The sequence below is a fragment of the Carassius auratus genome, chromosome 41, assembly GCF_003368295.1.
Source record: "Carassius auratus strain Wakin chromosome 41, ASM336829v1, whole genome shotgun sequence".
Lineage (NCBI taxonomy): Eukaryota > Metazoa > Chordata > Actinopteri > Cypriniformes > Cyprinidae > Carassius > Carassius auratus.
In genome coordinates this window covers 24092361-24114230 of record NC_039283.1, presented here as the reverse complement: position 1 = coordinate 24114230, position 21870 = coordinate 24092361, and the positions used below count along the sequence as shown (strand labels likewise).

At 34.5% G+C, this 21870-nt stretch overlaps 1 protein-coding gene across 1 annotated transcript in view; it reads right to left on the bottom strand.

Moving 5' to 3' along the window:
* Positions 1-1796, bottom strand: part of LOC113059356 (zinc finger protein 385D-like) — an 81056-nt gene extending 79260 nt beyond the window's left edge. Inside the window, exon 1 of the mRNA XM_026227811.1 lies at positions 1684-1796. The gene's annotated coding sequence lies outside the window, so the exon portion shown is untranslated. The remainder of the gene's footprint in view (positions 1-1683) is intronic.
* Between the last annotated feature and the right edge of the window lie 20074 nt (positions 1797-21870).

Genomic DNA, 21870 nt, shown 5'->3' with positions numbered 1-21870 from the left:
TAAATGTATGCATTTAGCAGACGCTTTTATCCAACGCGACTTACAGTGCACTCAGTCCATCAATTTTTTACCTATCATTATAAGTTTGAGACTGTTTATAGCTTAAGAGGTAACTTTTTTAGGTGGCAAAGTGGGAATAGGACAGTTACAGAGGAAATATTCCAGAGATGGAAACAAATGATCTCACATGTGCATACCTTCCTGGAAAGAGTTCGGAAAGAAACTTCTTCTTTTGTCTTTGCTGTTTATCTTCTCTACAGCTCCTTTTATAGTGATCCAATAACAGCCTGTTAAAAACAGACATTTTTGGGCCCTTCTTATGGGTCTGGCAAACCAAGTGAAGATCAAACGAAATATTAATGATGATTATTTGGAAACCATCATATGCTGATTATCATATTCCTCATTAAGGTTATGAACGATATGAAAGTATACTCCCTTACCGATATAATTTAAAAAATATATATTTATTTAGCTCAAAAACTAATTTAAATTTAAACTCATATCATTTTTTTAAATAATTTTAATGTTAAATATTCCCCATTTAGCTTATGAATACTATGCATGAATCAATGCATATGTCCCTTCATTGAACCATTTAGAAAGTTTGTTTTTAAGTATTTATCTGGCTCATACCAATTGTGCAAATATGTATTTATTCATATAATTTAAATAATATGATTTACATCATGTAAATAGTCATTACTTACATATTTTTAAATGTATTTGCATATAATTATTTATGAATTTTAATGTATTATATTCCACATTTAGATGATAAATAATATACATAAATCAATTCATATCAAAAATATTTATCTGGCTCAAAACAATTATTTATATATTTTAAATAATACAATTTATATTATGTAAATATACAAATTATATATATTTTTTAAAGTTAATTACATATAATTGAAAAAATATTTTTTTATTTTAAATTTATCATTTAACATATAAATAATATGCATGAATCGATGCATATGTACCTTCACTGTTATGGTTAGAAGTATTTATCTGGCTCAAAACATATATATGTATATATATATATATATATATATATATATATATATATATATATATATATATATATATATATGAAGAAATAATATATAAATATATAAATATTATAAATATATATTTACATAATATTATTTTTATTCTTTAAATATACAGGATTACATGCTTATATATTATATAACATATATCTGCATCCACTAATTGCATATTTTTGCATAATCTAAATTATAAATAGATGTGTAGCTATATATAGATACACATGTTGCAAAAAGTATTCTTCACTGGACTGAAAGAGTCATTCAGCTGCTAAAAATAAATAAGTAGAACAAGTGCACGTAATGCTTTTATTTAAAAATGCAACTGAAGCAAAAATCAATTATTTTTCCATTGTGTATTTGCACAATGCTGAGCACCAAGCATTCTTGCGACCTGTCCTTTCGTTAAGAGCACGGACGCTCTGAGGTCAATTAGCTGTAGTCTCTGCTATCGGCCGGAGGAAGAGAATGTCTCTCAGAGGGGCTCTGGGACAGATAATCAATGAGTGCTCCTGTCACCCACTGCTATCTGCACAGCACAGTCAGAAGCTTCAGAGACCATAAGAACTTTCTTTTTCTCTAAGCCGATTGCAATGAACTGCCACACAAATCCCAGCCCCTCTCTTACCTTTGGCTTTATCCTGCCCTGGCCCGAAACATCTGCATGACTCCAGGAGGAGGTAACACTCCCATCGCCCTGGGAAATGAAGAGCAGAGACTCTTATCTCCAGTCAGTCCCATCCATCTATCAGCTCCAGATCAACTGAAGGTCGAGCTCAGACAGTTCCTGCTTTTAAAGATGATAGGCACGATAAGGCCCGCTGGCTCTGTCTGTGCACCTCCTTAGGATACAGAGATCCTGCTCAGAATTGCAAAAAAAAAGGTTAAATAAAGAATTTACAGCATAATGCCAAGGAAGAATTATTTAGCTAATATAAGGTTCCATGTGATGCTGAGAATGTTTTCATTTTAGTAACTATTTACATACATATAAACACGCTACTGTTAAAGGTTTGTATTGTAAAAAATAAAAATAAATAATCAAAAATACAGTAAAAACAGTAATATTGTGAAATATAACTCAGATTTAAAATAACTATATTCTATATGAATTTATTTTATTATTTTTTAGCATCATTACTCCAGTCTTCTAATATTCTAATATGATGCTGAAGAAACATTTATCATTATTATCAATTTTGAAAGGATTTTTACTTCATACTGTTTTCGAAATGGTATTTAAATGTATTTATTATTTACTGTCACTTCTGATCAATTATAATCTTAATGAATAAAAATATTATTTCTTAAAAAATACTGAATAGTAATGTCTATACACACACTATATATATATATATATATATATATATATGTATGTGTATATGTATATGTATATATATATATATATATATATATATATATATATATATATGTGTGTGTGTGTGTGTGTGTGTGTGTGTGTGTGTGTGTGTGTGTGTTTACATCTATCTATCTATATATCCATATCTATCTATCTATCTATCTATCTATCTATCTATCTATCTATATATATATATATATATATATATATATATATATATATATATATATATATATGCTATCTATCTATCTATAAATATATATATATATATGCTGTAAAATAAATTCATAATTTTATTTGTTTATAAGAATACATTTATATTTTTAATAAAATAATACACCATGTATAAGTGCATATGTCCATATTAAATTGAATGTATAAAATATATAAATAATTATAATACATATAATTTATTTTGATCTCTAAAGAACATAAAGAACATAGAGCCAACTCAAAAAAAAAAAAACTTTATACAATCTTGTACAGTAAAAACTTCATAAAATGGTTATAAAAAGGGTCCGAAAGCTGAACATAAGGTGCTGTAAAGAACCACTGATGAACTTTGATTTGTAAGAGCATCTATGCAGAAATCAAACCGAGCTACTGAAGGAATCATCAGCCCACTATAATCTAGTTTCAGGGAGTCTTGTGTCTGGATTAGCTGACCTTGTGGTTTCGGATCTCTAGAGACTTGGCAGAAACTCCTCTAAGTGTAAAAGTCTCTCTTAATTCATCTTAAACCCCACTGACATCCAAACTAAGCACACATGTGGAAAGCAGACACCGAACCTGAGGTGGAACAAACAATTGAAATTCTGACGTTTGCTCGTCTTGATAAGAAATGAGTTTCTAGCAGTAAATACAACCTGAATTCATTGCAATGGGGAAAAGCTTTTAGACTAATACACAATTAATTTGCAAGTTTAAATTACTACACATGACGACAAATCTTTCCATTTCCACAATATCATTTGAGTAATGTCACTGGAGACTAATGAAACTAATTTATGGACTGCATTAAGTTGTTTAAAAGACTGAGGGGAGAAAAAGCATCAAATATTGCTTTGTGTCTTTCGATGCAAGGGTTTGGAAATAAAGACAAAGCCTTAAAATGTGTCCTGACCAGCAAAAGGTCACAAAAACACCATCACAAATTTGCCAGACTAGTCCATTTAAAACTAAGTAAAGATGATTTTATTTTAAAAACACACATTTTTATAAGCAATTTACAGCTAAAAGGCCTTTTCCTAATGGCTCCAGGAATATCAGTCACACATATTCCTCATGAGCGATTAAAAACAAACATTCATGATGTGTGTGTGATGCTCAAAATGTGCATTTTATGATTTTCACCAAGGCTTCAGGATCTCCCCCGCAGGACAGGCTCAGAAACACGTACAGACACGTGCATTCATTATTTCGAGCCTCCAGACCCTGTCTGCGCCTGATTAATGACTGTTTGAAGTTAGACCGCGCTCTCCAAGCCATTTAGCAAGAGTAAAGAGCACCATTGTCGAACTTATCATCTACTTTATCTCCTGAGTGTGTTGTCTGTCTGTCTCTGAACACAGATATTAGCCTGAAGATCAGTCTACTGTAGTGTTCAGGTTTGCTTAGACCAGCGTCTCCTCTTCTAAGAAAAGAGCATTACGGATCGACATTTTGCTTTCTGTTCCCCTGTATCTACTGGGCCCTGGCAGCAGGTCTTATACTGAGCCTCGTAAAGAGACTTTATCCCCACAACTGGCCCTGTAAACTTTAAGATCTCTGTCTTAAATTGTTATTCAGAGCACTTAAAAGAAACCCGAGCATGTGGCGAGATAGAAACCCTTTTTTAATTATTTATTTCTATTAAGCACTCTCCAGTCTCCTTGAATCTCAAGCCTACAGAGACGAGCGTCTGGCATTGCTTATATCAGACGTACAACTAAATGCTTTACATCTGAGATAAGCTGTGCTGTGTAATTTAGACACAGTGACTCATCTAATCAATGCACTAACTGATGTCAGGGGTCCAGTAGATACACACCACCACCTTGAACTTCCTTCTGCTTTATTTACAGCCTTCAGTCTGTTGGGATTTGTCTCTACTAACTTTGCAATATTTGTGAACTGCCATCTTCAAGTCATTCCTGAAGTCTTCAAGGCACATAGTTTTGTGGTCCAGGGTCTTATACACGTATATTATGATATATTTATATGACATGGGACCACAAAACCAGTCATAAGGGGAAAATAATTTTTTGAAACTGAGATTTATCTGAAAGCTGAATAAATAAGCTTTGTTAGAATAGGAAAATGTTTGGCCGAGATACAACTGAGGGTGCAAATAAGTCTAAATACTGAGAAAATCACCTTTGAAGTTGTCCAAATTAATTCTTAGCAATGCATATTACTAATCTAATCATTATTTATTTAACAAAAATTTACAAAAAATATCTTCATGGAACATGATCTTACCTTAATATCCTAATGAATTTTAGCATAACTTGTATGCTAAACTATGTATATTATTATTATCATATACATACTGGGTAAAAAAAAAATCAGTTTTTATTAGACTTATACATGCTAATATACTAGAAAGTATCTTAATAATAAACATGGTTATCGTTAGAATCAGGAGAATGCGTCTTTGCCTAAAAGTATTATGTGGTGCATTAAGTTCTGGAACAGAGCCATAGAAACATTCAGAACTGTCCACCTACACAGTAAAAAGCAAAACCCAAGAGTTAATCTGATGTGAATTATACAGTAGTATATTTGGTTATTAGCATTTCCAGAGTCCACTTTTGGCTGCGTTTCTCTCTTACAAGCATGTAAAAGGTGTGAATGAGATTTAGAGCTACATCGATAAATAAAGCAAGTGAAATGTCAGGAGTGCCCTGACCCTAAAACAGGAATCCATTGGTGTGAATCTGTCCTGCCACCATCAGGAAACCATTCAGGCGTTGCTGGATTTGTACTGGACCGTACAAGAAAATCCTCTATTTTGAGCAAAATTAGATTTTTTTTTTAAAACCTATTTTTTCACTTGAGCACAGACGCGCTGATGGCTTACTTCTGAGTCGCTCCCATGCTGGAGAAGAAAATAACAATCAGTTGCCACTACAGCAGTACTTGTGCTCTGAGAGATACATCTTTAACACATGTAAAAGCTGCAGGACCGCAGTGTAAGTATGCCACTGTTCTTCTGCTGTACCAGAGCTGCAATTCAAGCATTTGGAGAGCAATGAGGCTATTGTTTATAATTAGATTTCCTTTTAATTCCAGAATTGAATGCAGAAGATGCATGAAAAAATTCAATAGGCAAGGCAGATGGATTACAGCTGAGCTTCACTTATTAACTCTGATGCATTTTCTACCATCTAACAGGATAAACAAAAGCAAATAATCATATTGGAAAGTTTGTCTGTTTTCAGTTACATCAGATAATCTCAATACTGTTGGCTCCAATGCGCTACTGCTCTCTGCTGGATTTACATTATATTGCATCCCTCTAACATCCCTGTTTTAGTTTCATATTCATTGAATATAACTTAATTACATAACACATATTTAAAGCAAGTGTCATTTATTTTAAAGAAATGCAGTTAACAATCAATATTCTGCCACTTTATGTTGATGTGATAAACTACACTGTTGTAATTAAAAATGAAGCAGTATTTGTGAATCTCATATATGTCTCCTGCATGCAACAATTGTTTGCAAATGTCACTTGCTTTGAGATTTTATCAAATGCAATCAAATCCTGTTCTAAGCAACTAAGCAAATTTATTGAATAAAATAAATAAATAAATAAAAGTCAGTTCATGTTTTTAGGAAACCCTATTTAATCCACATTATATATTGAATTCATTTCAACAGAAACACTGTAACAGTCCGTCCATCAAAACTCAAAAGATTAATAAATGTTGAAAATATTCCTCATACGGTCCGGGTATCGTTCGTTCATTTGTTTTTGCTTTCACATGAGATTCACTGTCACGCCAACATCACATAAAAATACATTTCAAAACAAACAAATGTCTGCCCAGGATAAAATAATGGTTTTGCTCAGGAGGCTTACTGTAACAATCATGAATCACAGACAGTCTGTACAACAGTACAACAACCCTCCAAACCTCACTACTCCAACACAAAAAGTCATGATAACCAGTGCTTTCAGTGGCCCAAAAGAGGTGCCGGTACTCTATTATAGCCCCAAAAATATATATTTTATGTTGTTTTTTCTTTTTTTTTTTTTTTTTTTGATGACTCCCCTCATCCCCTGAGGTAACAACAACTATATTGAAGGGGTTTTATATACAGCAGTCAACATATCCTTTTATTAGTTTGTGGATTTGCTTTAGCTAGAAAGAACTACTGAACATAAATAAAATGTGCAAAAGAATTTTGAAAAAAATACCCTTAGAATTAGAGTCAGATGGGGAGTTCGGAGCGGGTTCGCGAATCATTTGAGTCAATTCGGGAGTTCGTAGCGGGTTCGCGAATCATTTGAGTCAATTCGGGAGTTCGGAGCGGGTTCGCGAATCATTTGAGTCAATTCGGGAGTTCGTAGCGGGTTCGCGAATCATTTGAGTCAATTCGGGAGTTCGTAGCCGGTTCGCGAATCATTTGAGTCAGTTTGGGGATCGCGAATCATTTGAGTTAGTTCGAGAGTTCGGAGCGGGTTCGCGAATCATTGAGTCAATTTGGGGATCGCTAATCATTTGAAACAGTTCGGGAGTTCGTAGCGGGTTCGCGAATCATTTGAGTCAGTTTGAATGCAGTAGCTCTTTCTAAGGGTATTTTTTCAAAATCCTTTTGCACATTTTATTTATGTTCAGTAGTTCTTTCTAGCTCAAGCAAATCCACAAACTTATAAAAGGATTTATTATTAAGGTCGCCTGTTGACTGGCTGCTTTATATAAAACTCCTTCAATATAGTTGTTGTTACATCAGGGGATGAGGGGTGTCATAAAAAAAAAAAAAAAAAAAAATGAAAATATATATATATTTTTGGCTATAATAGAGTACCAGCACCTCTTTTGGGACACTTAAAGCACTGATTCAAACTGAAACAAAAGATTTGCGAACCCGCTACAAACTCCCGAACTGATTCATATGATTCGCGATTCCACTCCGAACTCCCGAACTGATTCAAATGATTTGCGATCCCCAAATTGACTCATAGATTCGCGAACCCGCTCCGAACTCCCGAACTGACTCAAATGATTCGCGATCCCGCTCCGAACTCCCAAACTGACTCAAATGATTCGCGATCTCCAAACTGACTCAAATGATTCACGAACCCGCTACGAACTCCCGAATTGACTCAAATGATTCGCGAACCCGCTCCGAACTCCCGATCTGACTCTAATGATTCACGCTCCATACTCCGAACAAGGAAGAATTAGGAAGCGTGCATTGTTAAGGGCGCTCTGAAAAGTCACTGTATGATTTTGAGATCAATCTTTTCACACTGAGGACAATTGACGGACTCAAACACAACTACTGAAAAAGGTTCAAACATTCACTGATGCTCTAGAAGGAAACAAGATGCATTCAGAGCCGGGGAGTGAAAACTTTTGAACAGAATGAAGAAGTCCAGATTGTTCTTATTTTGTTGAAATTCCTTTTTTTTTTTTCATTTAGCACTGACCTTTAGAAGCAACAGAAGATACTTGCATGTTTTCCGGAAGACAAATTAAGTACAATTTACCTTGAGCTTCACCTTGATCTAACTTTTGAATGGGGTCATTTTAAAAATTTCAGCTATTTTTTTCTTTGATCTTTTATGTAAAATTTCTATATATAAAAAAAAATTATAATAATAATAACAAATAACATGCATTTAGTATGATCTCTCTTATTTTGTTAAAATTATTCACATTTTCACAGATTCTGCAAGGGGTTCCCAAACTTTCGCATGACACTGTATATCTGCATTATTCTGATAAAATAAGTGTTTTCTCATGTATTTATATATAAAGTTAACAGATTCAAATTCGGTCAATATTATTTTCTGAAAACCATGTTTTTGACATTTAAATTACATCAATGTTTAGTCCTGATAGTCCTAAAAAAATATGCTTCATACTAAATGTATTTGTTCAGGGGAAAAAAAATAAACTTGTCATAAAAACATGCCAAATTAATTTATGCAAGAGTCATAAAATGTGCTTCATTTTGTGCTGTTTAACTATATGTCATTGGTTGCGTGGAACGTGACCTGTTCATATGAATAAATTACTATGAAATCACATTTAACATTAACTATTAGAAGGACATGATTGACAGGCGGAAAGTGCCTGAAACTCCTCTGATTGGCTAAACAATAATGTCATAATGTCAGAGCGTCAGGTGTTTTTGTGAGCTCTTCAGAGTCTGGTTCTGTCACAGAGACAGGTGTGGGTTTTCAGGACACCTCTTTCACTGATATCTGTCAGACAGTAGCAACATTTTCTGAAAGCTGATACTTAAAAATCTCCCTTACAGCACTTTTATGATGGAGTTGTTTTGAGGAAAAAAAAAAGAGGCATTATCTCATGAAATCAAGTAACAGTGACAGGGGTGACAGAACAACACAACTATAAGAGTCTTTCATTTCTCTTTCCAAAGAACCACATTGCCGTCCGAGTCTGCTTTCATCCTTCAGGTGTAGAAACAGCATCACACTTTCGTCATCGCAAAATCAAAGCGTCGCACCAAGATCATGCACCATTCAAAATGAAATTGACTTTTAGAATATAATTTAGTTGATGTGAACTGAATTTGAATCGAGGTAGGTGGGTGTGCGTGTGTGTGTGTGTGGAATGAATTTATAACTTTCCAATTAATTATGTCAATTATTTATCACTAAATTTAAGAAAAGCTAGTAAAATTGAATTTCTCTTCCTGTGATTTCAGTTAAACATACTGTGGCCAGATTCACACGAATGAATGAAAAGCAGACCCTCTGAGAGAATAATGACTCAATCACGCTCACTAAACCTGCAATATGAAGGCAAGACTTATCAGACACTGACAGTGTAAGAGCGCCACCTTGTGATCAAACCACATTTACAATTGAATCCCTAAAGGCTGCACAATAATTCTGGTCAAACTCGTCTGATGTTGTGTTTATATATGTATGTCACTTCACTTCACTTTACTTCACTTCACTTTCACTTTTCACTTATATATATCACTTATATATAAATATTATTTTTCAGTAATTAAAAAATATAACTGAAATATAATTGTTACATGGAAAATCTGAAATGTTGTCTTGTGAGCTAACTAACATAAGTTTATTTTAATTACTAAAATCACAAAAACTAAAAAAAAAATTACAGCTATATAGAAAAAAAATTTAAATTACAAAATGAAAATATAAAAATAAAAGTTAATTCAAAATATTAATAAATACTATAATAGGATATGATAAATATATCTGACATGTACCATGGTAATACAATGTTGCAATCATTAATACAATGATTTTTTTTTTCTATTTAATAGTTCATATTTCTAAACCTATTAAAAATAATTTACAGTAATTGATAAAATGCTGAAATACAGTAAAATAAAAATAAAATGTTACAAGGAAAACTTATAAAACAAATGAAATGATGTCTTGGTTAAAATAGGTTTAGGTTGAATTGCTTGATTATTTAAATCAAATAAAAAAGCAATAAATTACTAAAACTTAATCTAAAATGAAAACAAAATATATTAACATTAAAGCTTATTAAAAATGTAAAGAAATTTTACATTTAAAATATAACTTTACTGACATGCAACATGCACCACAAAATTTGCATTTATTTTTGGACATATTTATTGTAAAATGCTTTGAATTGTACTGTTCATAACACCAGTGTTGCAATTGTTTTATAAAACCAAAAATCCACTCAGACCTCTAGTAAAACCACTGTAATGCACAGCCTCGAGTGCTTTATTGTATACTTACTGTACTTCCATGATGACTTCTCATTAGGCATTACTTGTGTTTCCAGACACACTGTCTCCACCAGCGCAGGTTAATGCATCCATGCCGCTGCAACCTCACAAAACCCAGATAATACTCATTTACACGCTCTTTTTGGCTTAATTCAGTCATTACATAAAGTAAACATTTATGTTTTTACACCGTAAAGCCACTGTGTTGTGAAAGGCAGGCATTTTGCTTTGTCTGTGGGGTCTGGAACAAACTCAAATGAGCACATTAGCCGCAAAACGCCTCAGGAGACTTCCTTAATACAGGTCCCTTTGTACATGACTGAACACATAAGCCCCATGAAATTCACTCCCCGGTATTTTTAATAGAAACATGGGCGTTCTTATTTTGGCAGAGGCTTATAGCTGGGTTTGACTGTTAAAATAAATATCAAGCTTCTCGTATGACTTTGTTTGAGAGTAATAAAATATGATATCCATTAATTGCTGTCTGCTTTGTTTGTCATTTCAATACACTCGCTAATAAAGTTTACAGAAGCAAAAATCCATTTGTGCGTAGGTAACCCGCACATTTGCATTGCTAACGCAGGAAAGGCTGATGTTTAATGGACCTCTGGGAATTTGTCCATAAAACCCACTGCTAAATCACACTGCTAGAGTTCGGTCTGTCCTGTTCTCAGGATGAAACTTTCCTCACCAAGGCATGTCTACTGAAAGGCAGTGCTGTAATGCATCTCACAGTTCTGCAGGTATCAATGAGTCAATGATGGAAGTAAACATGCCTTCAAGTTTCATTTGCTGTCACTAAGCAAATGTTAAAGGAACAATGCATTCAAAATGAAAATGCACCTATCCGTATGTGTATATATATAAATATATATATTTTTTTTTTTTTAATTAATGAGCAGTCAGTGAAGTAAGAGCAGCCAGCAAGTTTCCGGCATGTATGGAAACAGCATCAACATTGTTAAAAGTCAAAGAGTGCAGGGGCGGATACTTGGACAAAATTAAAATATACGTTAAAATATAGAAATAAACAAAATAAAAAATGTATTAAAATATAGCTGATGATACATAAATGTAGGGGTAGGATAGGTAAACAATGCAATGGTGTGTTGTTTCTTAATTTCTATGAATGATGATCCCCAAGTCCCATCACTGTAGGAAGGTTTCGTAGAATTCTAAACTCTTGAAAAGAAACATTCCAAAAGCATGTTTTTGCAGCGATGTCATTGAAGACCCATTAGATTCCCCAAAGAACCTTTCAAGTGACCAGTTCTTTAAAAGAACCATTTTTTCTTAGTGTGAAGAACATCTTAATAATCTAACAAACCTTTTTCTACTACAGAAAAAAAAAAAACTTTTTTGGAATGGATAGGTGCCATGGATGTTAAAGGCTCTTCATTGAATCATCAATGCCAATAAAGAACCTGTGCAAGAACACAGAAATCCCTTTTTGGAGTGTATAAGACAAACGGGTGACAGGACTGAAGGACTGAAGGAAGGGAGAGAATGAGGGGAGTCTCTGCGGCTGGCGTTTACACCCTCTATTAGCATGACAAAGACACTCAACACTGAGTGTGGCCCTGACCTTCAGCCCTGACAGGGTGTGAGAGAGGAAGTGCTGAGACCGAACAGACACACGGGTCCCCGGATGCTATATTATCATGCTGATCTGATGGATGCCCCTGAGCTAAACAAAACATGGAGCAACAGAACGAGACCCAATCTCATCATTCTACAGGGCTCAAGTGAAGGGAAGCACACTGTAAATACAGTGATTTCACAAGCGGCAGGTCATTAATATGCAATTGTCAGGAAATCCAGGCATTTTTAATTTATTTAGTCTCAATATAGCAAAATTAAATCCTAGCTATTGAAGCTTATCAACAGAAAATGAAAGACATTTGCTGAATTTTACTCACAGGTTTTTTGATTTTTTTTTTTTTTCATAAGACACAGTAGAGCAGGAAATCACATTCAAAGCAAGATTTTTTTTTTTTTTTAAACAAACATTATGACCCAAAATAAGCAAATGTTCACTGTAATATACACACCGTTCAGACCTTGGCAGAAGTCTTACTCTTACCCCTTTCTGTTTTCCTCTCAGGTTGCTTTTTCAGCTTGTAAAACCCTGCAAAGACCGAAGATACTCTCAGCCAAAAACCTCAAAATGAAATGGACAGATTAAATGACACGAAAGGAGGGACAGGATTGAAAATGTGTTGGTGATCATTTTGTCATAGTAAATCCTCATCATTAGTGAAATTACACCTCACAGCATCACCCTAATGGAGACATTTAAATACAGACTTATCATACACAAAACAGATTAATAATACAAAACAAAAACAAACTTGAATTCAATTCCTAAATTATATATTTTAATTGATCACTTTAAATAAATTATAATGTAGTATTATTGTTGTTGAAAGAATACTGAAATGTAACAAAAGAATCAACACAAATATTTAAAAAAGTCAGAAGGTGTAATGTTGTCCTATATTATCTTTATAAATATAGAAATTATATTTATATTTATGTTATTTATATATATAAAATTATATGTATATAATTTATTTGATAAATTATATATAAAACATTTTCTATTTAATATTTATTATAATATTAGTCACATTATTTTATTAGCCTAAAATAATTAATCAAATGTTTTTATAAAAAATGGCAGAAAGTGTAATGTTGTCCTATTATCTTCATTATGGAAACTATATTTATATTTATTATACACACACACACACACACATATATATATATGTATGTGTGTGTGTGTATAATATTATTATTAGTAGTAATGCAGTAAAACAAAAATGAGATCAGCTTCAGAAAGCACAGTCTGTTTGTTTATTTTATGATAAATGTGGTTAATACCAAGTTATTGCAGATTTGCAACAGTAACTGTTATTCTGGTGGAAACTACCACGATACATTTTTGTCATGGCAGCTATTGCTTTCAGAGATTTAAAGTGTACAGTTTCATTACATTATTTGGGACTCTTTATTAGAGGTATAAGTATAAACCTGTCCTCTCGAGTGTGGCCAAAGAATCTCACACTCACACACGGACGCGAGAGCGAACGCGCCGCGCGTGCACGGCCGAGGCGAGAGCGCGCGTAGAGGCGGTCCGGCTGCTTCAGTTTCTGTAATCGCTTTTTTCTGCTACCTTCAGTTAAATAGCGACGAGACGAGAACGAGCGGACGGCCCGACTCTGACTACACGGTATCATCCAGGAAAAGAGAACCGGGACTCCACATCGACGGCCGCTCGGCAGGTAAATACCCTCGCGTGTCCGTCAGAGCCCTTCGCCCGTGCGTGAAAAGTCGCTAAATGTCCCGAGAAAGTGCTTGTGTGTGCGGGGATGTGCGGGACGAGCCTTCTCCTTTGTGCCGAGCCAGTTGCTCATCGTGGTCATCACGGGGGAATCGTTGCACGGTTTTCCCCCTCACGCTTTTCCCAGGCGTTTGGAGGATATCGTGGTTGAAGCTCGACGGGCGCGTTTGATCCGCATATTTTGTGCGGGATTGCGAAGCGCTCGCGGCCTCCCGCATGAATAGACGCTCGTGCATAACGCGCATCGCGCACGCAGCTGCTGCAGCGGCAGGGTTTCTGCGAAAACAGCGCAATCTGACAGCCAGGTGCTTCAATCATTCCCTACAGTGCCCTTCACAGTCTAGTATACACTAGATACATACTGACAGGGAGTTAAAAATGGGGAAAACCCTTGATCTTGTGGTGACACCCTTTTGGGCTGTTGTGCACATTTATTATATTGTGGTAAAAATTTTGTGGACCTAAAATAGTACATACCCTTATTATGTGCTATTGTGGATATCAGTGTATATATATATATATATATATATATATATATATATATATATATATATATATATATATATATATATATATATAATACGCATAATATATATATACGGTGCACATAGGGATTAAAAAATACACTCCTGAAGAGATATTATTTATTTTAAAAAAATTATGTTTATATATATATATATATATATATATATATATATATATATATATATATATATATATATATATATATATATATACACACTGCAGTTCAAAAGTTTGAGATCAGTAAGATTTTTTGTGTTTTTAAAAAGTATCTTCTGCTCATCAAGGTTGCATTTATTTGATTAAAATACAGAATAACATCAGTTATATTGTTAAATAGTATAACCATTTACAATAATGTTTTTCTATTTTAATGTACCTTAAAATTGTGGGGAAGTCGTGGCCTAATGGTTAGAGGGTTGGACTCCTTAGGTGCCCTTGAGCAAGGCATCGAACCCCCAACTGCTCCCCGGGCGCCGCAGCATAAATAGCTGCCCACTGCTCCGGGTGTGTGCTCACAGTGTGTGTGTGTGTTCACTGCTCTGTGTGTGTGCATTTCGGATGGGTTAAATGCAGAGCACAAATTCTGAGTATGGGTCACCATACTTGGCTGAATGTCACTTCACTTTCACTTTCAAATATAATTTATTCCTGTGCAAAGCTGAATTTTCATCAGCATCATTACTCCAGTCTTCAGTGTTCAGAAATCATTCTGATATGCTGATTTATTACTGTTTTACTGCTTAATATTTTTTGGAACCTGTTATACGTTTTTTTTTTTTTTTTCAGGAATCTTTGATGCATGAACAGTAAAAAAGAACAGCATATATTCTAAATATAAATCTTTTGTAACAATATACACAACCGTTCAAAATTTTGCAGTCCGTATTTTTTTTTTTTTTTTTTTAAGAAATGAATGATTTCAGTCAGCAAGGATGTGTTAGAATATATTTAAATATAATAAAATAAATGCTGTTCTTTTAAACTCTTTGAAACTATTCATCAAAACAGTGAAGCAGCAAAACTATTTCCAACACTGATAATAAATCAGCATATTAGGATGATTTCTGAAGATCATGTGACACTGAAGACAGGAGGAATGATGCTGGAAATACAGCTGTGCATCACAGGAATCTTTTGAACAGCAGTGTGTGTGTGCATATATACCGTATTTATATGCATATATATATACACACATACACACACATATATTATGTCAAATTTTAAACCTTTTTTAAAAAATACCTTTTACATTGGGTTCAGAATTGTTCTTATTCTACCTCACCGTGTGTATATTGAAGGGACTGAATTGCTTTTCTTGTTCAATGGTCAGGTTTGTGCAGGCCGTGAGAGCTTTAGCCTTTTAATTTCCGTCCAGATCTTAAGCATTAAGATACATTACCTCTGAATGAGTGAACAAGGGACTAAAGGTCGCTAAACAGAACCTGAGACTCACACATTGATGTGATTTATCATTGACTGGAACGAAGCGTGCTCTGTTTGAAGGGAAATAACTCAAGCAGGACCCTTAACCAGCAGTATTGTGTCTAAAAAATAAAAAATAAAACCCAAGCACACTGACTGTATTTGGAGCCATTAACTCTCTGGCATGATTGCATGTGCGCTGCAGTTTAAATGTTTTATGTCTCATTTCCCACATTATCACAAAATGATTTGACCCGTAAAATCCACTCTCAGAAGTGTTAATACCTTCCTGTTGGTGTATCTGTGATCATTTATGACTTGGAGCTGAAAAGGAGGTGACCTAATGTGAAACACCCGGCTCGGTAACTTTGAAGTGGAGTCTCTATTCTCAGTATGTGTGGGTTTTCTCTCCACTTCATGCATCTTTTATCTTTATTTAAATGCTGAGCAGAGAGCACAGTTTCCATAGGTATTTATTAGCTGGACTCGTGTGGCTTTTAAAGCCCTTGATCAGAGGGTTTCTTCACTCTTGCATCTCCTGATAACAGCAGAAAGAATTTCTGCTCATCGTTTGAGAAGAGCAGCATCGCCCGTGCAGATCAGATAAACATCCAAATCATGTTTTGACGGTGATCAAACGTCTGGGAGAAATTTCTAGGGTATCATTTCATTTCTCTCTACTTCCTGTGAACGTACAGGAAATGCCTGCTTTAAATTCCATGATTTAATCCATTGAGAAATGACTGTAGTGTGATGCATATCAGAATGAACGTTATATTTACATATAGAAGTTATTGGAATAATGTGCAAAATAAGACCAGAAACATGCATTAAAGTAAACGGGGTCGTTTTTTATTTCTTGTTGACTTTAAATAATAAACCTGTATTATGAAACCGTATAAGAATGAAAATAATTTTCTAAACAATTTTTTGTTAATCGTTGCATTGAAATTAAATCTATTACATAGATAAATTGACTAATTCTTTAAGCAATTCTGTTTTGTGGGATTCTAGGTTATATCGTATATGCATATGGAAATCACATGAGGTTATGCTCAGTGAAACTAGGTGTTATAAGCTCCATATATGGCCATTTTTGGGGAAGACGGGTGGGAATGTACATATGCATGGTTGAAATTATGTGCACATGCAAAATCTTCCTTTCATGTGTACAAATTTTAAGGATAAAATCTACACACTTTTATATAAGATGCCCAAGAAATGTGCATTACCATTACTGGTTTAACAAATGCATGCACATACTTTTAGGTCGTAATCTTTAGGTCGAAAAGTTTTATACTCGAGGCCCTCGGTTTTAGTCTAACGTTGAGGAAAATGACAAATGATTGGCCTTGAAGCAAGAACAAAGATTTATCTGTAAATCGTGTGTAAAACTCTTATTGTGTAAATGGTTGCACTGAAATGAATGTGACGTGTTTTTATGGTTGATTTGCAAATAAATTCCGTGTTTTTGTTCATCCCTTTTGAAAATGTGTGTTTGTGGGATTAATTTCAGAATGAGATGCTGTTGCATGCAGCCATAGAAATGCTGTTTATTAATTACAGCTGAGTGTTTAGACTGATAATTAGTATTGTACATTAAAACACAAAAAAACTATTGTAAAGAGTTAATCCTATTCCTCTGCTTTCTATTTCAGTTGGGATCACTGTTTATTCGTCCTTAATTCAGCGCTGCTATTGACTTCATACCCCAGTGACTTCACCCGACAGTCTGCTAATGTAATCGTGTGTGAATCCTGTTGTTTTCCAGGGCCAAGATGTCTAGTGAGGTGCAGAGACCAGATGACAGCCCCAGCACAAGCGGAGGGAGTTCAGACATCGAGCAGCGGGAGACAGCACCTCCTCAGCAGGAGCGGGATCTGGTGGCGCCCAAGAAGAAGGAGACCAAGATCTCCAGTAAAACCGCTGCCAAACTCTCCACCAGCGCCAAGAGGTAACGCTCCGGCGCTTTGCTTTTCAACAAATCTGCTTCAGCGGTGCAAAAATGGGACATTATGGAAATATATTAACACTAATGTCTTCTTGAAGTTTGCATTGGTTCTGTTACTGTATAAGGCACATGACTTGACATTAAGTAAGTAACCCAGCAGCGCCAAAAGTGTTTATCATATAAACGGATTGAAAGTCCAAGCATGAATCAGTATTGAATGTAGTCTTGTTTGTTCATGGTTTTGGTCCATAATGCATGAATGTAAATGTCTAGGCATCGCTATAATTGGCTGATTTCTACCATTTGAAAATGTACTCGCCCTTAACTAGTCAAAGAAGCTGGCAAGGCATTAAAACACCAAACAACCTTATTAGAAAAGACCCACAGCCCATCAGTTGAGATGCAGTGTATAATAAGCAAATGCAGATGTGTATAATAAAAGCAACATAACGTTTGGATGCTTTAACACCAGAAGGATCATGTGTTATCGCTGTGAAGGACGTATGAACAATGAACATGGAGTAAGCTGAAGTTCGCTTCACTGCATTTCTGTTGTTCTCTAAATGCCGTCCCACATTCGGCCTTGTAGGCAACGCTGTAGATTCTCTGAAGGCCTGACTGGCAGTACGATGGCATTATGCAATCAGTTGAGCCTGGGACGCTGTGCTTTTTATAACAGTGACTGCAGCATCCTGTTCCGTCTGCTTTGGAGTTCATATCAAGATCCAAACAGGCCGGTTTGGACTGTGGATGGTTTTTGTCTGTGCTTGATGTTTCACAATGAGAAAAGCCTAAGGGTTTGGACGGCCAACACCAAAAATGTTTGCTCAAGAAAGAGAGGCCTCCAAATGAAAACAGTTAGCTTGTGCATTTTCACTAGCTATGGGAAATCGGCACAGTAACCGTAAACCCAAAAATAAGAGTTATTCACTCACCCACATGCCGAGTCTTCATGCAACTGTGGATGCCAACCATTAACTCCGAGGAAGAAAGAATGAACCATGTTAAAAACTTCAGTTGTCACGCCGTAAAATCAGATTTCATCCAGAACTATAAATCTTATACTATTACAAAAAATTAAATATAATAATTAATATTATTATAAAAACATAAAAATATAATTTATTATTTTTAATAGTATTTTTAATATGATGACGATAATACAATTAAAAATAAATAAATTTTTAAAAATAATTTGTAAAAAATATAAAGTTTATATGTAACTAATATTATTATTAAAATGATTATTATTATGAAAACAATTATTATATAATTTGCTGTTTTCAATAAATTATATATCATATATAATTTGTATTAACATTATTGTTATTATATTATTATATAAAATATATTCATATTTATAACATTGCATTTATCTTCCTGCACAGCTTACTCTTATTGTTGCTTTTCAGTGGTTATAGTGTGGCTGAAGCACCCACAAATAGCAACCCACTACTCAAGGGTTGATGTTTTTGATGATGTATGGTTCCTGTTGTAGCTGATTGTCGAAGGAAACGGGCATGATGCTTGCAGTTACTGTGTGTGTGTGGAGTCACTTTTCTTGGAAATGAAGCACTGATTTCACACGCCTTCGTTTGCTCTGACCTCTGAGATAACAACAGGTATCGCTCGCAATATGGAGTGAAAACCGTCTCATGCCTTCGACAATCCACACACGAGCACAGCAATCCAGACATGCTCCATTCATAAAGGCCTGCATTCATATAAACATTAAAGTCTTTGCTCAAAGTACAATCCACAAATGTTTGTAATTACATGCATAAAATCAGTTGTCTGTTATTTCAGACAATATTTGGCCGAGATTACAACTATTTGAAAATCTGGAATCTGAGGGTGCAAAAAAATCAATATACTGAGAAAATCACCTTTAAAGTTGTCCAGATGAAGTTCTTAGCAATGCATATTACTAATAAAAAAATAGCTTTTGATATATTTATCAGTATGTAAGGACCATGTCTTTACTTAATATCCTAATGATTTTTGGCATAAAAGAAAATCAATGATTTTGACGCATACAGTGTTTTTTGGCCTATTGCTAAAATACACCCTAGAGTGGTTTTGTGCTTCAGGGTCACAAGTGTGTATATATAGTGAAAGTTTAAATAGTCAAGTCCACTGTCTGGGAAATTCTATATAATACAGCCCTTAATGGGAGATTCAGCTCGAAGGCCTGGAAGCGCCCTCTTGAGGAAGACGCTATATTGCACGTTTTATCATTTTTTCGCTTCAGAGGTGTATAGATCGATCGGCTTGTTTGTATTTGTGAATTAGTCTCGAAAGTATCCATGCATACACGTGTTTGGGTCTTTTGTAAGAGGCTGCTTTCCCTCCAAACTCGCAGAAGATGCCAGGGACGTGAAGTGGGGTGACGGATTAATGGACGTTTTGAAAATGGTGAAATCTATTAGATCACGTACTGCATTTGAATAGCTGCATTTAAAAACATACAAGGTATTGCGTTGCTCGATTTGACGATTATGAAGAAACACGGGCTTGTCTGTCCCTGATTGGTGTTGCCATTTCTTTTCTTTTTTTTTTTTTTTAAATAGTAACAATGATTTTTTTTATCTTTATGCAATTATGCTTATGATTGTTAATTCTGTGGAATAATTTTCTTTAAAAATATTGATATTTTGTTTGGCATTTAAAAAATTATTATGCAATAAATTCAATTTCAGCCAAGAAAAACTAATGCATTTTTTGCAGTTTACAAAATCTTTAATATATATTCTATATTATTATTGCAACATTATTGAATGCAATTATTGTTGTTGTTTATTTATTTATTATTTATAATAATAATAAATACTATTACTACTACTCATCATCATCATCTTCATTTCTAAGTTTTTTGCATAAAAGCATCTGCTAAATGAATGCATGTAAATTATTATAAAAGAAAATTTGTATATTTTTAAAATAAATTGATATAATAACAATAATAATAATACTTTTATTTAAAGGCGCCTTTCAATACACCCAAGGTCACCTCACAAGTAAGCAAGGATAAAAGATAAAAATACAAATCACTACTCAAGACAAAAGCACACAGCAACCACTCAGCATAGATAAAGTGCTGTAAAGACCTAAAACATATTAAAAAAAGCCTAAATAAATAGAGATGTCTGTGCAATCTATGTGAAATGATCTGATCATCATCAGTCTGTCTGGAATAGCATGAAGAAGCAGATGAAACTGAGACGATTCAATACAGAAGAACTGTAGCTGTGTCTTCCAATAACACTTCAAGAAACCTGTAAAGCTACAGCACTGTGCAAAGGCACTTGTGTAAAAATGCTCTAAAGTGAGGATGCCGTCAAACTGTTAAGCATTCAGGCTTATTTAGCATCTGCATGTACATCGCCTTGTTGAATAAAATGAATGCTTCTTGGTTTGCAGGATTCAGAAGGAGCTTGCAGAAATCACCACTTGACCCTCCACCGAACTGCAGGTAAGTGACTGCTATTGTAAATGTGCTGCTCTTTGTGCTGGCCTCTGATGGAGGAGAGAGCAGAGAGAGGATAATTGGCCGAGAGAGGATAATGTTATTGTTTGTGATGAGTCTGTCAGACGGGCGAGTGAGAAGATGGGCTCCCCGGGGGCGCGGAGGAAGAACCAGACCTTAACAAAACATATAACTGGAACTGACATTGTCATTGGTTTGCCCTCATGTTTGCATCTGGGAGAATAATTACCCACTAGCCCCAGCGTTTAGAGACTGCATTTCAGAGCGCTTCTGAACAGTGTCACGTGAGCCAGATGGGGAAACATGTTTGGATTGCGCCGATCTGTTTGAGATTAAGATCTCGTCAGGGTTTGTGGGCATTGCAATGCCGGTTTCTAAGGGGTTCTGAGTGCGTTTATTAATAATTACAATTTAATGAATCAGATAATTACTGTTGTCTGTCATTAATTTTATTATTATATATTTATTAATATTATTTTTTTAAGCAAAACTTTTTGTGGGTTCGATTCCCAGGGAACATACAGTGCATGCAAAACTTAAAAAAAAATGTTTGCCAGTATATAAGTCACTTTGGATAAAAGCGTATGCTGTTATTTATAATAATATATTTATTATAAAATGAAGAAAATATATATGTATAATATTTTCAAATTATTTACCTATGTGTTGTATATTTTTATTAATTAATTTATTTATTTTAAATTTTTACATTTATATGTATTCCCAAACCAATTTTCTAAGCTGATTTGCTGCTGCATTTACATAAAGACATTTACAGTGCATCCATAGGGCAGTGTC